The sequence below is a fragment of the Hippocampus bargibanti genome, linkage group LG11 (assembly GCF_051943395.1).
Source record: "Hippocampus bargibanti isolate YZ-2025 linkage group LG11, ASM5194339v1, whole genome shotgun sequence".
NCBI classification, from domain to species: Eukaryota; Metazoa; Chordata; class Actinopteri; order Syngnathiformes; family Syngnathidae; genus Hippocampus; species Hippocampus bargibanti.
Genome location: NC_142744.1, coordinates 21,313,122 through 21,327,736, shown reverse-complemented (window position 1 = coordinate 21,327,736; position 14,615 = coordinate 21,313,122). Strand labels below are relative to the sequence as shown.

Here is a 14,615-nt window from a genome sequence, read left to right as displayed (position 1 = left end):
CAGCCTGCCTGGAAAATTATATTAACCAAAAGGGCTCCAAAAGCTGCAACAAAATGTCATGATCCAATTCCCAAAGACATAGGAAATACATAAAGTAATTGACATCTATCAGTCTGAAAAGGGCTACAAAGTGTGAGGCTTTGTGCACATAATGAAAGTGTGGATCAGAGGTGGACCTGCCCGTGAGTGGGCCAGCCCACAGAAATGACCCCAAGAGTGCAACCTCAACTCATCCAAGAGGTCACAAAGGAATCAAGGTTCTCACCAATGAGGAAGAAACTTGGAGGAAAAAAAAACTGAGCTCCAACGCCTAAACCACTGCTGACTATAATGGCTCATTACAGCAGGCATAAATACAACACACTATCTATGGGGGAAAAAATCATGACAAAAGTCACATTTAGTGGTGGTAGTGTGATAGTATGCGACTGCTTTGTGACTTCGGGACCTGAACGGCTTGTTGTGATTGATGGAATCATAAATTCTGCACTTAGCCAGAAAGTCCAGAACAAAAATGTTTAGCTTTAGGTTTGTAACCTCAAGCTGAAGCCCATTTGGGTTCTGCTTCATGGCAACAATTGAAACCACTGAAACAAGTTACCTTCTGAATAACCAAATAAAAGTTGCCACGTCAGAGTCCAGACTTGAATCTGATTGAAATGCCGTGGCCGAAAAGGCTGTTCAAGCGAGAAAACACGGATAGCATGCATGGGCAATTCCAGTCCTGGTTGGTGGCTGTCCTGCGTGTTTTCTATCTGTCTCTGTTGCAACACACCTAATTCAAATGATCAGATCATCAGCAAGCTCTGTAGAAGCCTGATATTGAACCTGTTCATTTGAATCTGGTGTGTTGCAACAGGGAGAGAAGGAGGATGCGTACAGGATAGCGGCCCTGCAGGACTGGAATTGCCCACCACTGCTTTAGAGTGCTGCAGACTTGAAGCAATTGTGCAACGAAGAGTCAGTGAAAATAATTCTATCGAAATGTAGTGACAGAAAGCGTTTGATTTAATTTGTTGCTGGTGAGAGTGGCTCACCCAGATATATGCTTTAAGGGCCTATCACTTTTTCATACCAGGCCATGTATTTTTTTCATTCCTTCATGATAAAATACCTTCATCTAAAATGTGGTTTTCAGTGAAAGCATGTAAAAGCTGATAACTCAAAAAGTTCAAAGTCTAAGCGTATAAATTAACTCTAATTATTTAAATGTAAGCCACATGAGAAATGGCAATCACATTAGCAAGGAAAAAAAAGTTCAAGCTACAGTGATACCTCGGTTTACGAACCCCTTGGCTTATGAACTTTTCGGTTTACGAACGTTAAATTTATGAAAATTTTACCTTGGCATACGAACTATTTTTGGGATACACACGGAGCTGCCACAACGAGTGATGTGTCGTTCGCAAACGGGCCCGTTCTAACAAGACAATGGCAGCCGACTGTTTTGGTCCTCTATTCCCCACACCCGGCCACGTGATTTGTCAAGAACGCAGCAGTGAGGGGCTGGGGGTTACAGAGAGAGAGTGAGGCCGTTCTCAAAAAAACAAAATGGCGTCTTCAATTAAAGCCACGTGATTGGTCAAGAACGCAGCAGTGAAGGGGGGGGGGTAAACATTAAAGAGACAGGTAGATGACACAGGGATCATGACAAAACACACACACGAAAGGGAGACGACAGAGTTTGAAACTAAAAAAAACTAATGTGGAATGGTGAGAAAATGGATACAAAACAGTGAAATTTGGACTCGTTTAAACTTTGATAGTTGAAAAGCAGAGTGTAGACTGGAAGGTTATAATATCCCATCAATCAGGCTCCACAAATAACCCGCATAAGCCATCTGTACACTTGATGCAAAAAGCTATGAACCCAACTAAACAGAACACAATTGATGAGGAACTAGGTAAAATGGTCGCAGAGGAAGCACCTCCAATGGATCATTCCTCAAGATGGTGAAAGAAGAAGGCTACCTTCCTCATCAAGTGTTTAATGGTGATGAAACCGGCCACTCCATTCCTACAAGCCATCAACGACCATCACAAAGGTAAATAAAATGCAATTAAAAATTATACAGTACAGTTTATTTCTTTAATTATAATACCATAGCACATTTATTATACATAAAATAAGGTATATTTTGTGTAGTTTTAAGGCTTATTTAGTAGAAAAGTATGTTTTATGGGGACCTGGGAACGGATTATTCTCATTTTAATGGTTTCCTATGGGAAATTAATTTTTGGGATACACGCTTTTCACCTTACACAGTCTGTCTGGGAACCAATTAAGTTCGTAAGCCAAGGTATCACTGTACATAGTTTTTCTGAAGCATTCATCCTTACTGTGCATTCATTTATTTCGATTTTTTTCACCTTGGCATGGATTTTCATGATAATGTTTTGGGAATGGCAGTCCAGCAAGGAGAAAGAAGACACTCGCGAACACCCCGACTGTGATTGGAGAGTGTCAAGGAACAGCTGTGCAATACCTCGCCCTGCCTCTAAGCTATTTCCACGCAACGGGGATGCTTTAGTTTGCGTTGGCTGCACAAAATCAACCTATGCTGCTACTTTGACCCCTTGCTGCAGTATTGTTTAATCACTTAGCCTATGACATAACACAAAGCAAAGTCCCCCCAGTCCTCCCACTGTGTCCCGATTGACCCCGTCATCACCAAAGTGGGGTCCAAGTCCTTCAAGTGTACACACGTTTTGCACGGGAGCTTGTCTTTGTCAATGATTAGCCGGCTTGGATACAGCCAATCAAGTCAATGTGTCAGCCAGGAAGCTCGTCTGTGGTTACATTCTTCTCCTTATGTCCTTATGTCCTCACTTGATCTTGTGTCCAACCAAGTGGCTGCAAGTTCAAGCTATGCCGACGCAACAAATCTGCACGCCTGTTCGGATTGTTATCTGACAAGCCACAGGGAGATGGCTCCAAAGAGAGAACGGGGCTATGAAATTAGGACAAAACCCCCTAAAAGCACTGAAAGACGTCCAGTTTTTCCAGTCATGACCCCAGGACGAACTGTACTTAGGAGAGCAGCAAGAATGCTGCGGCGTAAATGGGCCCACCGACCAAATAGTCTTCATTCCAGTTCAAGTCAGGACCATGATCCTTCCGTCAGGGAGTCAACTTTTTACTTTTTCTTTCGCACTGACCATTGTCACTTTCTTGTGTTTCATCAGGACAGGGAATATTTTGATTTAAAACTAAAATTTATGTCATTTACTTGTTTGTCTACTTATCATGCAAGTTATTTATATATGAGTCATTCTCTCAAAATAAAGTGAGCAAACATTTTATTTATTTGTGCTGTTTGTTTGCTAAACCACAGAAATAAATACTGTTTTGTAATCATTTGAAACGAAATCATTTGTCAGGTGTAACATACATTAGATGTTTTGTTTTTTTCTGATGAGTCACGTTGCTTACTAATGGAAATAATGAATAAGTGAATCAGAAATAAATGATGAAAAATATGTGCTTTAAAAAAACATACATGTAGTAATAAATACAATAAACAACTCATTATGTAAAATATTTACATGTGAAGAGTTTGATTTTCAAGATGATGGTGATGATAACAACGATAGCATTTTAGTGATAAGCCCATTTTCCCCCAAAAATTATTTCAAAACGATGACAGGCATAATTTTGAATGTCTGCATAAGCTAATCTTGAAAACAATGCTAACAAATATTTTGTGAAACAGGATTCTGACATCTGGTAAGGTTGGCTTGCAATGAGTGAAAACAGAATCAAAAATGTCTACCGAAATTATATAAATTTGTTAGGGGCCTGATTCGGAAATAATGTAAACATTCATCAGAAAATAAAATACAAATACACTGTACGTTTAATCAATGAAAACATTCTTCACAATTAATAATGAAAAGGTTTGGCTGTTCTGAGCTGGGTTTCAAATGATTGATAATATGTAGCTGTTTTAAAATGTTTAAAAAAACGTATTTCGAATAAAATTGAATAATTGCATCAGTCAAATGTTCAACCAAGGCTAATCATTTCTTAGACTCCAGGTTTCTTCTCATAAATGTATCAAATCCTGTCGGATGTTTGGCAAAATGGAAAATTGACTGTTTCATTCAAAAGGGTTAGAAGACTGACGTGATGTTGATGGATGTGCGACATGAAAAATAATCTGTGATCGTTAACCTCGAGCTAATGTTTCGATCCCAACACTTTGCATGAAAGCTTGTCTTTTTGCACGACCGCAGCGTTCTTTTTCTTTCTCCCTTATAATTACATTAAACAGGAGCTGGGAGGCGGCTACTCAATTGAGTTGACTGTAGCCTGCTTTCCCATTCACACGCACGGGCTTTCCCATTTTTATAGAAACAACATAAAGTAAGAAATAAAAGAGGGGGGTTCACCGCACCGTTGGACTCTGCTCGTTGCAACATTGGCCCTGGATAAGACGTCACGCGCATATTAAATAAAGCTGGATAAGCATCAGTCGTGTTCATTGTCATGCAGGAAAGAGGCTGCTGTTAACATCAGAAAAGCCGAAGAGGGGGGGGGATGGGAAGGTGGAGGGGGGTAAAGAGAAAAAGGACTAACATCTAACCACGTCCTCGAGATGAGGCGCTAAAAGCCTCTCACATTAGAGCTACTCACAATAGTTTGCTCTACCTTGCATGACTTTTCCGAGGCGTCCGAAATCTCAACGTGTGCTGAAGAAAACCCCCAAAAACTGCTCCTGGAAAGTGTTGTTAGTCCATTGGAAGTAAATCCTTGTGGAAAGTCCAGCCAGGCATGTGGAGGAGCTGTGTGCCGTCTCATGACACACGTACACACACACATACACACAAACAGTCAGTTCGTCAGTCAGGCGGTAGGAATCTTCCGCTCTCTCTCTCTCTCTCTCTCTCTCTCTCTCTCTCTCTCTCTCTCTCTCTCTCTCTCTCTCTCTCTCTCTCTCTCTCTCTCTCTCTCTCTCTCTCTCTCTCTCTCTCTCTCTCTCTCTCTCTCTCTCTCTCTCTCTCTCTCTCGCTCTCGCTCTCGCTCTCTCTCTGTCTCTCCCCCTACCCTCTCTCTCTCTCTCTCTCTCTCTCTCTCGCCTGCATGCAAACAAACACAGATAGACACCTCCCCCCGCCCCCCTACTCCCTCGAGGTACTCTCCTCTGTCCTGCCTGGGCCATTTGCCTAGGAGGAGGAGGAGAATGCATTCATCTGGTCTCCTGTGGTGACAGATGCTCTGGTAAGGCATTGGGGGGGGGGGTCTTAATGGAAAGAAAGATGGTGAAAACAGGGGAAGGACGAGGAGGGGGTCTTTACCTTCCTAGGGTCTGCCACGCGTGACCACCCAGCACGCTGGCGTAGGCCACTGTGTCAAGTTTGGAATGAAGGAAGCACTGTGTACGGAGTGGGAATGTCAAGGGGGGGGGGTAACTTTGAATCGAAACACTTTATCATTTTATTTAGTGTGGGTACAGGGTGGAAAGTCGGGGATAGGTGCAGCTGAATATTTCGGCAGGCCAGAATGTCAGGCAGCATTTTGTCACAGCAGCCCGGATTGACCCCCACGTCAAGTATACAGGGGTTGGGATTTTCGAGGGAGCTGGATAGGGTGGCCAGGGACTTTCACTCAACTGCTATAAATACCAGTGAGTCATCCTCTGCAAAATAAATAGATGGGAACAAGCGACAGGCGGATGTTGATGGCAGAATGAGGGATTTGGTGCCGTTATCTCGCCATGTCAAGGAAATAGCCATCACCAATGACACGCCACAATGCAGGTTCCACCCGCAAAAACTGTTTGTTTGGGGATTATACAATTCAGTGACAGTTGGTAGACAACATTCTTATTTGTCCCCCTTTATAGACACATTCCTCCTACATCAGGGGTGGCCAACCCGAGGCTCGTGAGCCGCATGCGGCTCTTTGGCTGCTTCAATGCGGCTCCCGGGCTTTCACACGACAACCAAAACGCCTCGGGATGGCGCTTCCATTCAAACGTTTCTGAATACACAGAACGAACCGCATCAGCCTATCATCAATCCCGCTACTTGATTGACATAGAGGGCAGACGATCAGATGACTGGATCACCACTCATGCGGAGAAATCGATGCCATGTGGTAAATGCTAAGTCAATCACAATCGACCAAGAACCAGCAGATTGGTCCCAAGTAGACTGCGAACGGTGGGAGGAGGAAATTGGGGAAAAAAGATGTGTGTGTTTGTGTTTTTAGGTATCATTTATGTTCGGGCGCTCCGGCTGTTGTGTGTGTTTGTATGACTAGTCTTGTGAGGACCACTAACATTTTATACCATACGCAGTGAGTATATTTTTGACAAGTGAGGACTCACAACTTTTTCATTCTAAAGGCTTCTCGAGGGTCTATACATGCATCTGTTAAAGTTTCAGAGAGGTCGTCAAAGATTCACCAAAAATGATTTTTCTGTGTGTAGTTTCATTTCACTTGGATACACACCGTTTTTACTCGCTGTGGTGTGTTTATCTGTGTGTGTGCGTGGTTAATGAGAGGAAAAAGTTCACACCACAAAAAGTAAAACAATATTTTAACCAAATTCAATACAGGGGTGAGGACTTTGAATGCACCCATTCAGAAACCTCATTCCTGCTGTTATTTTAGTTTCAAGACCACTTTTTATTTCTTTATTTTTGAAGAAGTTGAGGTGGGAAATGGAGTGACATTTAGTGTTCAAATGTAACACTAGTTCTTCTCTAAACTTATCAGCAACGGCAACTCCTTATCTGGAGTTATCTGCACCTCACAAAACCATTGAAACAGGACTGTGTGTGTGTGTGTGTGTGTGTGTGTGTGTGTGTGTGTGTGTGTGTGTGTGTGTGTGTGTGTGTGTGTGTGTGTGTGTGTGTGTGTGTCTTTGCAGTAACATAATTTTAAAAAATGGCTCCCCTTCTCTGACTGGTTGGTCACCCCTGTCCTACATGACTGCATCCCCCAGATCAAGCAGCATATTGGTGTGCTATGCTCATCTGTCCAGTCTAAAATCAGGAATTTCAGTGTTGTTTTTGATTCAGCAATGTCGGTGAATCTAAATGCAAAGTTTGTGGCAGAAAAACAGTTTATTCCACTTGAGGAACATTTCAAAAATTAGGTCACTGGTATCAAGGGGTGAACTAGAAATGATTATGCATGCTTTTATCTCATTTCGCCTAGATTATTGTAACAGCCTTTTAACATGTTTTAACAAGAAGGATATGGAGCGTCTCCAGATTGTCCAGAACTCTGCTGCAACACTCTTAACCCAAACTAGCAAGAGGGCACACATCACCCCTGTGCTGGCCTCACTGCACTGGTTACCAGTGCATTTAATTTTTTTCATTTAAATTAGTCTTAGTTCTCACTTTCAGATCTTTGCATGGACAAGCTCCCTCTTATGTGTCTGATTTTATACAATTTTATTCCCCCACCCACAGTCTGAGATCATCTGACCAACGGTTGCTGGTTTTCCTCCGTACCCGATTTAAAACTAGAGGTGAGAGAGCTTTTCAAGCGGTAGCCCCTCGGCTATGGAATGCACTACCCCTATCACTACGCTGTATGGAAAAACAATTAAAGAGTTTTTTTTTTTTAAACAGGTGTTGATTAACTGTTATGTTCTATGCCTGCATCATGTTCCACTTGCACTTTTCTGTGTATTGTTTTTATTATGGCTGTTTTAAATTTTGTGAAACACTGTGGTTTTACCTGTGAAAAGTGCTATATAAATAAAGCTCACTCACTCACTCACTCACTCACTCACTCACTCACTCACTCACTCACTCACTCACTCACTCACTCACTCACTCACTCACTCACTCACTCACTCACTCACTCACTCACTCACTCACTGACTGACTGACTGACTGACTGACTGACTGACTGACTAACTGACTGACTTACTTACTTACTTACTTACTTACTTACTTACTTACTTACTTACTTGCTTACTTACTTATTTGTTTATTTTCATCACAGTGAAGCCCTGCTGTCTCAGTTCAGCTTTTGTTTCAGCCTCCATTAAAAAAAATGCAGGATGTAGGTTCTTTAAAAATGTTTGGAAGTTTTTTAATGGAGCAGACTCATTACAGTGTGTACAGCCATTTCAATGGCACAAGTTAAATATTATGCATATAAAAGATTTTACATAATTTAAAATTTTCATTGAATCACTTGTGGAAGGTAAAAGCGTGTTTAATTATATTCAGTACACTCCAGTTTGCAGAGCGTGCACAAAAAAAGCTCTAAAATTACAGAAAATCGCAAATTAAATATTTTATAGCACAGTAATTCAATGGAAAAATAATAAAGCCTGAAAAAAATATATCTTCCTTAAAGGGCAATGTTCACAATGGAAAGTGTATAGACAGAAATAGATTTGGAAAGTGTTGTTTTAAATTTATCTGAAGGGATCCAGGTGTTTGAAGAGTTGGAGGGAGAGAAGGTTGTTGGCAAGATGTATTTTGGACCACACATACAAGCTGAATGCTCAGGAAGAGTAAATGGGATCGTCAGCTATTTTTGAAGAGTAATTGAAGAATTGTCAGCTATTTTGGCTATTAGCTGTAAACCTAGCGATGTTGTTTGTAGTTTGTTCCAATAACAGTGAAACACCTCTACAATATTTGTGCGAAAATACCCTCTGGTGTGAAACAAATCTGAATACATTAAAGCAGTGGTTCTAAAACTGGGTTCGATCAAACCCTCTGGGTTCAGTGAGTTCCACCCCTCAGTCTCATCTGCAGTTAATGGACAAAGTCATTTAAAGAAGGGTTTGATGAAAGAGCATTTGAAACTGGTGGGGTTCGGTGCATCCAACTAGACTAAGAACCACTGCATTAAAGCCATTCCGTCCTCCCGTGGGGGATTCTGGAGGCTATTCCAGCTGTCTTCGGTCAGTAGAAAATGGTGTCGGTTGTCCTTTAAAGGGCAACCGACGTCACTTTTTTGTTTTTTAACTGACATCAGAAAAACGTTTTATAGCATCTAAAATACGCAAAACACACAGTATGATATTTTTAGTCAAATGCAAAACACCAATAAAAATGACTTAAAGTGTCCAAAATCTGCAAAAAATTCAAATAGTTCTGAAGAGGAAAGCATACATGTTTGCTTACTTTGATATTTCAGATTTTGTTCCTGCTGACTTTATTTTAATACTCCCACCTGCTCCCTCCTGCCTGCTTATTTGGGATTCACAACCATCACCACCTTGCAAACCTTGACAAAAAATGGAGGAAGAAAAGTAAATGACATTATGCAATGAATTCAAGTAAGTGAATGTGAATGTCGATGGTAAATTTCTGTTTTTTCCCATTTTTTACTTCCTTCTAGATTGGCTATATGAAGTGTCCAATAAGTGTAAGTTTGTACAAATGCACTATTGGAATAAAAATAAAGGGTACACCAGTGACGTGCAGTCAGGGGAGGCAGGTGAGGTAGTGCCTCACCTGTCATCATGGAAAGCTGTCATGGAAATATCAAATGAAAAAAGAAATGAAACAGTTATAAGTATTTAGTGATTTGTACTTTAAAGTTGTTGTCCATTTAACTTCACCGTTTTAGGATTTTTTTCAAAATCGCTGAATTTTCACATTTACCGTTCAAATACTAAGTAGAGACGAGCGGTGAGGCAGCAGCCGGCTGAGCCTCAACATGGATTGCGCAATCACTATGCTTACTGTGCTGGCTTGCTCTGCAGTGAGACCGCATTGCTGTCCTTCTGCATATCGCTATTAAAGCGTTCAAACACGTTTAGTATATGAACTAAATTTCCACAGTTTAGCTGGTGTATATAATGTCATTGTACATTATAAACACTGTACTCCAGTGTTTATTTTGTTTTATTTTTATCAAAACGCTGTGCGAAGGTGAGGCAAACAGTTCTCCCGCCTCATGACAGGCAGGGGGCGCTTGTGATTCCAGAGATACTTCCGACTCCACGTCTGCAGAATAATAGAATTAGAGACAGAAAGCTACAGTAAACAGTTAGCAAGTTTCGTGTTGCTTGGCCTAACTTTCAGAATGGAGGATTACATATCTAAATTGAAAGAATTTTCTAAACTGGACTTTCAATCGAAGCAGGAGGTAATAATTAAAGGAAGACCAACACCGGAGCTAAAAGGTTTGCTTCAGACAACGGGACACAATACTCGCTCTTTTCAGGCGGACTGGTACACACGAAAAGGCTGGCTGTGTGGATGTCCAGCAAGAAACCGCCTTTTCTGCTTTTCCTGCCTTCTGTTCTCAACTTGTGACAATGTCTGGACTCAAATGGGATATTGCGACCTGAAAAATTTACAATGGAGCCTCATCAAAAATGAGCGAAGACTCAACATCAGCATCCACAATGCTAAGGTAAAGGAGAAGCGGGAGATTTTAAAAGATCTCATCAATGCCACCTGCTTCCTTGCCAAACAACAGCTGGCATTTCGTGGAAATGATAAAAGTAAAGGCTCTGCTCATCGTGGCAACTATGTTGAACTATTACATGCTTTCGCTGAGAAAGATGACAGGCTAGCGAGTCATTTTGGGACATCCACTGTATTTTCTAGCCTGTGAAACAGAATACAGAACGATTTAATTGAAGCAGTTGGTGATGTCATTAGAAATGACATTAAAAAGGAGATCGGTGAAGCCCCATTTGTTGCTGTAGACGAGATTGTCATTCTCAGCACTGAAAACATACAGTCGGAACAGGACTGATCAAGTACGACTTTCTTCACTGGCAGTGATCTCCGTTGAGACAGAGAGACTGAAGAAACTGAAGAAAGATAAGGAAGGCTTCTACAAAGAAGTTATCGATGCCTTTCTTCAGAAGGAGCGGCGCATGGACTTCATTTACAAGTAAAGGTAACACGCTAAAAACGTTTTTTTAATTATTTTTTTCTATGCTACAGTTTATATAAAGAATGCTGACATGAAATTTTAAACAAAATACGTTAACTGTTGCCAATCAAATGGTGAATAAACTACTCTGTAGAGTTCATATGTTTGTAAATCTGACTATGATGACGTCAGGGCCTCACCAGCCATGAACCTCACCGCACGTCACTGGGGTACACATACATTTGTGTGTGTGTGTGTGTGTGTGTGTGTGTGTGCGTGTGCACGTGTGTGTGTGCGTGTGTGCGTGTGCGCGTGCGTGCGTTTGTTTACGTCTGAGATAAAATTTGCTTCAGTGAAAAGTCCCCTGTTGTGAAAAATTTCCTTCTGTAAACATGATTTAATTGTAGAAGTTTCACTCTAACACTGTGAGCACACGTAGCGTGTTTGTGTCCTACATTGCTATTGCTCAGTAGTTTTGTTGCATTTTTGGATGCTCCCCACATTAGTTGCCGGGGTACACCCTGAACTGGTTGCCAGCCAGTCGCAGGGCACACATAGATAACGATTCACACTCACAATCTCAGGTAGGGACAATTTAGAGTCTTCCAATAACCCACAGGTGTCAAAGTCAAATCTTGCCCAGCACATAATTTTATTCGTCCCACCAAAGCAAATCAAACTTCCATGATGCTTGCTAAAGCCCAAACTAAATTTTTAAATTGTCCCATGTAAACCACAATAAAAGTCATTATTTTTTTAATTCAGATTTGAAAAGTAGTTATTCATTAATTTGTTGTGCGTTCTGCATTTAATATGTGGAGGGGATAAGACATTTTAATGTGAATAATGCCACGCAGCTCCAAATAGGTCAACAACATGTGCAAAGAGAAGTTATTGGGCAAATACACAACCCAGTACAACGACTGACTGGCTCATTCTGTAAATCACTTCACTTGGGGGAGATTGCCAAACAAAAGCATTTTAGTTGGGAACCACGTTGCGATGGGTCTAACTATAAATCTGAGTGGTTTACGTTTAAAAAACACAAACGAACTTATGCTTGAAAACGTTTCCGCTCTCAGTATTACTTCACTCTTGACCTTGAAAAGTTGTGTCTCAAGATGACCGACTGATTCTGAGGTCACCAATAGTGACCTTTGTTGAGAGTACTGTTGCAAAGTTCCCATTATGTAGTATTTTGGACCACTTTAGAAGACTAAAAGGCCTCTTTGTGTGCGCTTTTCCTGTCCTCTAATGAGCTGAGCCAAGAATTTGTCAGGTAAACAGAAATTCCGCATGGTGGGAAAGCACAGTTTATAGCTGTGTGCGAATATTTACTGGTGCACATCAGCCAATGACAAAAATTCTTGATAGAACTGAATGGACCCCAGATTGTGTACAGTAAATGCCATTAGCCCCCATGTTCCAGTTCATTACCGCAGACGCGCCCAAACAGTTGTTTTAATCAAGTTGTCCGCAGTTCTTCGCACCTCGACTTCAATGGTTATACGAGGGGCAAAGTCAGCGCGAGGGGGAACCGCTGTAAATGCCATGCTAGCCAATGGCTGCCTCCATTAGGGAGGCTTTCACACGCTTGTTGTTGTTGGTTTTTTTTAACCACCACAGTTGTCCAAACAGCGGGCTTGGGTTTGACTGTGAAAGGGTGCCTGGACTATGGAGTTTTTGTTCTAATAAAAAGTGGATATACAGTATCACAGGTATCACAGAGGAAAAGTGAGCCCATGTTAAAACGATGGGAAAAGAGTTGACAGTGGTTTTGACAAGCATCCTAAATAAACCATTTAAAACGCAGATAATGAGTTGGCCTTTAAAAGACAACAACAAAAGAGTGCAGATTGAATGGCTTCCCACCCCTAGAGTCGTCCCTCAGCACCAGCCGCATTGAGCCCCCTTTTCCAGCTTGTGGCCTGCACAAAAGGTGAAGGAAGGATCTCCGCCGCCAACTGAGGAATGATGAGTCACATGACGCCACCAGGGGGGCAGGCATGGGGAGAAAGGCTTCTTCCTCTCGGGGATTCCCAGGAGAGCGCAGAATGTTTTTGTTTTTCAGCTGACTCAGCAGCCACCCAACGAATGATAGAGCACTTTAGGCGCCCATTGCACACACACCTAAAAAAATAATTAATCCATTTGTTCACAGTGATAGAACACACGCACGCACGCATGCACACACACACACACACACACACACACACACACACATACACACACACACACTCACGCACATCCACACACATGCACACACACACACACACACGCACACACACACATACACACACACGTACACACACACACACAGACACACACACACACACACACACACACACACACACACACACACACAGCACGAGCTAGAGATTATAGTCTGTGTTATAAACGAAGAGCCCTTTGACTCCCACAGTACGAGAAGTACAACGAAACATCTGCTTTGCAACTATGTTAAAGGTTTTCTCTATCGATTATAATGGTTTTCCTTGTCCAGATTCCGTCACAGAATAGCCAAAAGTACAATCCTGGTGGGCTAATGAGCCTTTTAGTGATGTCAATCCGAGAACATGAAAATTAGCTGCCAAGCTTACTGTCTTTCTCATCTCATCTCATTTTCCATACCGCTTATTCCTCATTAGGGTCGCGGGGGTTGCTGGAGCCTATCTTAGCTGTCTTCGGGCACAAGGCGGGGGACACCCTGAATTGGTTGCCAGCCAATCGCAGGGCACACAAAGACATACAACAGTCACTCTCACACTCACACCTAGGGACAATTTGGAGTGGTCAATCTGCCTGCCGTGCATGTTTTTTGGAGTGTGGGAGGAAACCGGAGGACCCGGAGAAAACCCACGCGGGTCCGGGGAGAACATGCAAACTCCACACAGGGAGGCCGGACTGGGACGCGAACCGGCGACCTCTGCACTGTGAAGCCGGTGTGCTAACCACTTGACTACCGGGCCGCGCTTACTGTCTTTATTATTATTATTATTCGCTATGCGAATGTGTCATCACAAAGCGTCTAAATGTCACTGCTGAGGTGAATGTTTATCCAAGATGTCTGAGTTATTATTATTATTATTATTATTATTATTATTATTATTATTATTATTATATCACGTCCGACACCTTCAAAGAAGTACAGATTCATGGTTGAAGAAACATTTTCATCGATGGACCACTCCTGTACGACTGAGAGCTTGCACAGACGTATTATTATTATTATTATTATTATTATTATTATTATTATTATTATTATTATTATTATTATTATTATTATTGTTATTGTTATTGTTATTGTTGGTAAGATCATTATTGTTAAGATTATTATGATTATTTCAAATATTGCTTCAATGCATATGTATTATGTTGTATTATTCATCTTCTCAATAGAAGACATAATAGAAGATACATCTCAGCTACAGTATACATCTCAGTCTTCGGACATTTTTATTACAGCATAAATCTCAGTCTTCTGACATTTTTATTGTGCTTAGAATATTTTGTTTTTTAACTTTTCACCCCCCACCCCCACCCCACCCTTTCAAATTGCGGTTGTGGACTGCAAATTATCCCATTGTGGGACTATTAAAGGCTTTCTGATTCTGATTCTGATTCTGATTCTGATTCTGAAATATAACAGGGAAAAAGGTTCAGGAGTACAAGAATGGGAGTCATGATTGTAAATATTTGTCTAAGCGGAGATCTCTGTTCAAAATTTGACTTGACAGAGGCATCTTTCCTCTGCATTTTTTTCTTCTCTAATTGTATCTCGGCTCATTTTAACAGT

The 14,615-nt window shown here is 41.5% G+C and overlaps 1 protein-coding gene across 4 annotated transcripts in view; it reads right to left on the bottom strand.

The window, feature by feature from the left end:
• The window catches only part of greb1l (GREB1 like retinoic acid receptor coactivator), a 31,549-nt gene extending 26,704 nt beyond the window's left edge, over positions 1 to 4,845 (bottom strand). For 2 of the 4 annotated variants that reach the window (XM_089008045.1, XM_089008047.1), the window contains exon 1: positions 4,652 to 4,844. The gene's annotated coding sequence lies outside the window, so the exon portion shown is untranslated. Of the gene's footprint in view, positions 1 to 4,636 lie in introns of all 4 variants that reach the window. The other 2 variants (XM_089008048.1, XM_089008046.1) reach the window with 2 other exon arrangements.
• Positions 4,846 to 14,615: the final 9,770 nt, after the last annotated feature.